Source organism: Lutjanus erythropterus, chromosome 2, assembly GCF_056507025.1.
Source record: "Lutjanus erythropterus isolate fLutEry1 chromosome 2, fLutEry1.hap2, whole genome shotgun sequence".
Classification (NCBI taxonomy): Eukaryota; Metazoa; Chordata; class Actinopteri; order Lutjaniformes; family Lutjanidae; genus Lutjanus; species Lutjanus erythropterus.
In genome coordinates, this window is record NC_139318.1 from 34,413,026 (window position 1) to 34,418,687 (window position 5,662).

Consider the following 5,662-nt stretch of genomic DNA (forward strand, 5'->3'; position numbering starts at 1 on the left):
GTTTTAGGAGGCCAGATGAGACAGAGGTTTGTCAGGTGTATCTCTGAATCTCAGGGTTTGTCTTGATGCTGGTGCACAATCTATGCATCAGTGCAGAGAAATATTAAGAGATGACCTCAAAAGTGGTCAACCCTGAGAAATGCAAACATGAGGCATTTAAAAATAGTTGAAAACACACATATTGACTTTGAAGATGTTTATTTGTAGAAGATTTCACCAGATGGAGAGCAAGCTCAATTCAGGGAAGTTTCTGTAGCAATAAAATAATCAATTTCACGGACTGCTCATGACCTGGAAGAGCAAACATACACATATTCAGTATATTATCAACTGCACATTAAAGGAATAGTTCAGACTTTTTGAAGTGGGATTTTCCTTAATCGGCGTATTACCTGTAGATGGCGTTCTGCGTTCAATTTTTTTAATTGGGCCTTTTTTAGGCAGCTAAAATATGTTTTGTTGCTGACCCTGTCCACAGCAGTGCATTGCTTAGCTTTCTACAACTTGGGAGGCATGCAAACCACTATCTACCGTAGGTAATCCACTGACTGCATACCTCATAGGACCCCACTTAAAAAATCCAACCTATCCCTTTTATTTCAAATTAACTGACTTGCTGAACTACAGTGTTTTAAAAGTGAATTCAACTCATATATCAAGCGAGACTTTATAGTATCTGATCTTTTCCTTTAGTTTCTCTGACCTCGTTCATCCATGTGATGTAGGCAGAGACGCGGGTGAACACAGTGGGCTTCTGGGGCGCGTTGCATCCCATACCAGACACAAAGCTGGCTATCCCATGGACATACCAACTGTTGTTAACTCTGCAGCTCAGGGGGCCACCAAAGTCACCCTAGGATGAAACAAAAACAACTCTTTGTCAAATATAATACATCTTTTTACCTTATAGACTTCTGTTGTAACAAGGTTGGTGAATGATTTGCAGATATTTTGTGGTTGCCCTTCTCTATTGCAGCCTCACTTTGTGACTTTTTTTTTTTTTTTACAATGGTTAAAGGCTCATCAATCTCAGACCAAAATTAAAAGCAGCGTTGGCTTGCCAGACTATATCGACAAATACAGTAATTTTGCCTCACGGATTATTGTAAAACATATTTCAAACTCAACAGAAACAAAATAATAACTCACTAGAAAAAGCTTGGTCTGTTTTTCCACCATTCCAACAATTACTACCTCTGTTTTGGTCGAATAAAACTAAAAGAATGTTCAAAATCTCATATACATATATATAAAACCTTTAAAAAATACACTGAAAACACTTCTAATTTTACTGTATTCAATTCTAACACTTTAATCTGCCTGCTCAGGAGGTAGGACAGGCCATCTATTGCAGGGTTTCCAGTTTGATCCCCGACTCCCCCTGTTCCATATCAAAGTTTTCTTGTGCAAGACACTGAAATCCAGGTTGTTGCCCAGCCACTGTGGACACACAAGCAAGTGTATTTCCTAACTGTCAGTCCCAAGCTCAGATAAATGATGAGGGTTGTGTCAAGAAGGCCATCCGTTGTAAAAGCCTATGCCAAATTAAATACGCAGATCATACAATGAGTTTCTAATGCTGAGTTGGGCAGGGCTCGGTTTGACAGATGATTCATTGTGGCGACCCCTAATTGGGAATTGAATCCATTTACATGTCAACAAAAACCATTAAAAAGCTCCGGTTTCCTTAATGAATTGTGTGGAAAAACAGCTTTTCCCCAAAGCTGCTGAGCTCAGACATCTCCTCAGTCCGACAAGACCGATGTACTGTGCAATATCTTCTCACGTGTCACTTTAAACACTGAATATGAGTGATATTTCTACACTAACCACACATCATCAACATCCCACAAAGCTCACCATCACTCCATATCTGTCACACAGCACCTTATAAAATATTTCCTGCTGAATGCTTTTGCACCTTGTATTTTATTGTCAGTTGTATTTGTATGCTTTATATTATTTATTTTTGTGCTTTTCTGTCATTTTTATTGCTACAATTTTATTCCCAGAGCTTATTCCCATCTATTTATTCCTTGTAAATTGTGTGAATCTTAAAACAAAGCACAATATGAGGTGGCACAATTGAACTTTGGTTGTGTTCGCACAAAGACGGTGGTTGTTCTTCAATCTTGACCACAAATAAAATTTGATAAAATATTATATTTAAATGTAGAATGATGAACACTGGTCTCAGTTGTATCTGTTTGAACAGGCGTATAAAGATGTAATGTGTTTTGTTTTCGCCCACAGGATTGATTCAGTTTGGGAAAATTTTGTTCAGCTGCTGATAGAAAACAGGATGGAATTGTTTGTACTATCATGCTCAGTTAGAAATCTATTCTCCAGTGTATTTGTTGTATTTTCATATGTTTGATATGAGCAGACTCACGTTGCATCCTGACTGAGCGCCTCCTCCAGCACAGATCATGGTGGTCTTGACAGTGCTGCCCCACCAGCCGGAGCTGATGCAGGTCTCATGCCCCCACCAGCTGAAGGTACGCAGAGACGAGACAAACGTGTAAAGCGAGACTGTGACGACTGCACAATTTACAGTCAAAATGATGAGCGTGGCCGGTCACATCTGACTCACTGGAGGTACTCCCATATCCAGTGATGTAGCAGGGGTTGTTATGGGGCAGGATCTCGCCAAAAGGAGGCAGAGAGGCCAGCTTCACGTAAGAGGTCAATGAGACCTCAGATGAGAGCCGCAGCAGAGCGATGTCATTACTACAGGTCGAAGAATGGGACTATAATTATCATTTAGTCGCAACACAAAATGGTCCTATTGTAATGATGACTTTTAAATAATGATGCAAATAGAAGACATCATGCAGTCATAATTTAATTTAAAGGCAGTTCTAAGGCTCATCAAATCCATCAAAATCCAACATTAACTCTAATGCAAAAGCAAGTGTAAACTACTGTGAACCTAATATGTTAAATGAGATAAAAATGTTGGTCACGCTTCATTTTACAGTACACTAATAAGATGTAACAATCCACACTTTAAATTAGAAAAAAAAAACTTATCAGACATTATTAAAGCCTTTATTAGAGCCTTATTATACTTCATTAGAGGGTAATTAGGCACACATTACAACATAACTCTACTGTAAACTAAAGTGTTTTTATACCATTACCATTATTACAATTTAACACACACATAGTTTGGCCTAATTGTAATTACCACACCACCAAGCTCACACCACTTCCTAACCGGAGGTGATGCGAACAAGCGAGCAAGTGAACATCTGATTGCTTCGGTTTTCCTAAATGAGGATATCCTAACCTGCTCCATATGTCAGTGTACAGGCTGAGTAATGTGTCGACTGCTTGAAAAATTGCTCACCCTGGCTCTGATTCAGCAAAGTTTCACAGTTTCCCCTCATCAAAGCAGTCGGAAGGGAAGACAAGGTTGAGAAGAAGTGACACCTTTTACATGACCCACAGCAGCCTTTTAATAGGAATATCCTCAAGTCTAAAAAGGGTCTAACAAATGGTTGAATACTGTCAAATAAAGATCTGTCAAAATATTTACCCAAAATGTTTGCTGCATGTGGTCTGTGAGAACTGGACAGATACTAAAGTGCAATAACAGACAGACCCACCCAGAGGAGATGCTGTTATTGTTCCATTCAGGGTGGATATAAACATTGACGACAGTCCTGAACTGCTCGGTTCCATGGCTGCGGTGCAGGACAAGATCACCGAGGACCACATGCATGGACCTGGAACTGTTTTAGCTTGGATTAGTGCATTTGTTTCCACAGAAAGAAAGAGAAAAAAAAGCATTACAAGAGAGGTAGGACACAAAAACAAGAAAGGAAACAGAAAACACTTTTTTGTGCAGGTGGTGTGTAATGTGATGGAAAAAAAAGTGTGGGGGCCTGTAACAGTGCAGTACAGCAGATTAGAATAACACAAGGTTTACAAAATCTGTTACCTGTACACACAGTGAGCAGCAGTCATGACCCATCCTCTCCTGATCAGTGTTCCTCCACAGAAATGGTGATAGCCATCAGAGTAGTACTGGAGAGAGACCTGAAATAGGAATCACAAAATATTCTTATCAAGAAAAAGCCTTTTCTTCCAGCGTAAAAAAACAAGGAAAAAAAGGAAAGTTCTTAAATCTTCGAAATATAATGAAGCAGATGATAAGTGTAGTTTTGAAAATTACAAAAAAATGCAGTGCATGCTGATGCACTTAATGGCCTTAAGGAGGTGATTTTTACGCTTGACATTTGGGAAATGTGCTTTTTGCTTGCAATTAGATAAGAAGATCAATACTGCTCATATTTGTGCTGAATATGAGGCTACAGGCAACATCTTGGCTGTTGTTAGCTCCAAAAGACCAGATTTTATTGATGTACACCATAACTAAGAGTTTTAGTACACAGATGCTTGCTTATCTAAATTAAAAAAACAAAAAAAGGGCTAAATAAAAAAATAAATCTGAGTGCTTTTAGGGCCTAAATATAACAACAAAACATTGTATTGTTTGCTAGATAAAAAGTTAACAGAACTCTCGCATTATTTGGTAGTTAGTTAGCCTGCTCATGATGGCTTGAAAGAGAAGCTCCAATTTCTTATCTTTGATTAAAATAAACAGAATTTGAATTAATCCGGGGTTTAGAATAAAAACTAAACTGAGGTTTAAATAAAGGAAATCTTCCTTCATTTTAAGCTAGTTTTAAAGTTTGGGGTAGCATAATTTAAAGTTAAATCATGATTAAAAAGTCATGTTAGTGCAACTCAGCCTATGCATCTCATTACAGATCACCTTATATCACCTTGTTTAATCTGCTCATAACGATAATATGACAGATTTTGTTGCCTTCTGACAGCTCTAGGCAAACTGTTTCCCCCTTTTCCAGCTAACTAACCAGCTGCCGGCTGTAGCTTCATATTTAATGGACAGACATCTGAGGCGTACCAATCTTCTCTACTAACTCTCAGCAAGAAATCATTTTTCCCAGAATACCAAATTATTCCGGTTAGAACAATTTTGTATCATCATTCTCCCGGGGATAACATAAGAAAGGCTATATTGTCAGAAATAGGATTGACCTATAACCATCTCAAAAACAGATCTGGCACATGCAGAGCTGCATTTACACAACTATTTTTACATGTTATTTCTGGCTACGTGATATTGTACCTGCCAAGGCCAGGAGGTGTGTGAAGGCACTTCTTCACCTCCTACAACTCTTCCTGCTGTGCTGCTCAGCGTGTCGCTGGACCGAAGCTCCAGCTCAGCCTGCACTGAGGCATAGAGGAAACTCATTAAAATGCCGTTTACACATGGTTTCCTCTTGTGTTAATTCTAACCACAGTATTTTTTTTAGTTTCTAAGCGAGAAAATTCCCATTTTTCAGCAGTGGATTATTTACAGCAGTAATATTTCTTACCTGTGGCTGTGAGTGTGGTGAAGAGCAGGAACACGAGCATGTCTGCAGCATTTCAACATTTGTAAAAATCAGGTTTCATTCTTTAAATATCCTGAGCTGACCTTCATTTGTGGACCCTCTGTTGAGCTTGGCAGTGTCAGAAAGGCACCTGTGGTCCGTCTCAGACTTTATCACAGTTTGTGATAGCGCGCTGCCACATCACACTGGCTTTACTGAAATAGAAAAAGTTTTTCTAGGAATCGGCAACAATC

General features: G+C 38.9%; 1 pseudogene across 1 annotated transcript; it reads right to left on the bottom strand.

Annotated features, from left to right (window-relative positions):
• Positions 1–273: 273 nt before the first annotated feature.
• On the bottom strand, positions 274–5,451 carry LOC146332001 (elastase-1-like; annotated as a pseudogene). The gene is made up of 8 exons (XR_014772387.1): positions 5,412–5,451; positions 5,162–5,265; positions 3,947–4,044; positions 3,612–3,737; positions 2,590–2,730; positions 2,393–2,532; positions 704–853; positions 274–291 (listed from the first exon to the last, which is right to left on the bottom strand). The product of XR_014772387.1 is annotated as an elastase-1-like (transcript).
• Positions 5,452–5,662: the final 211 nt, after the last annotated feature.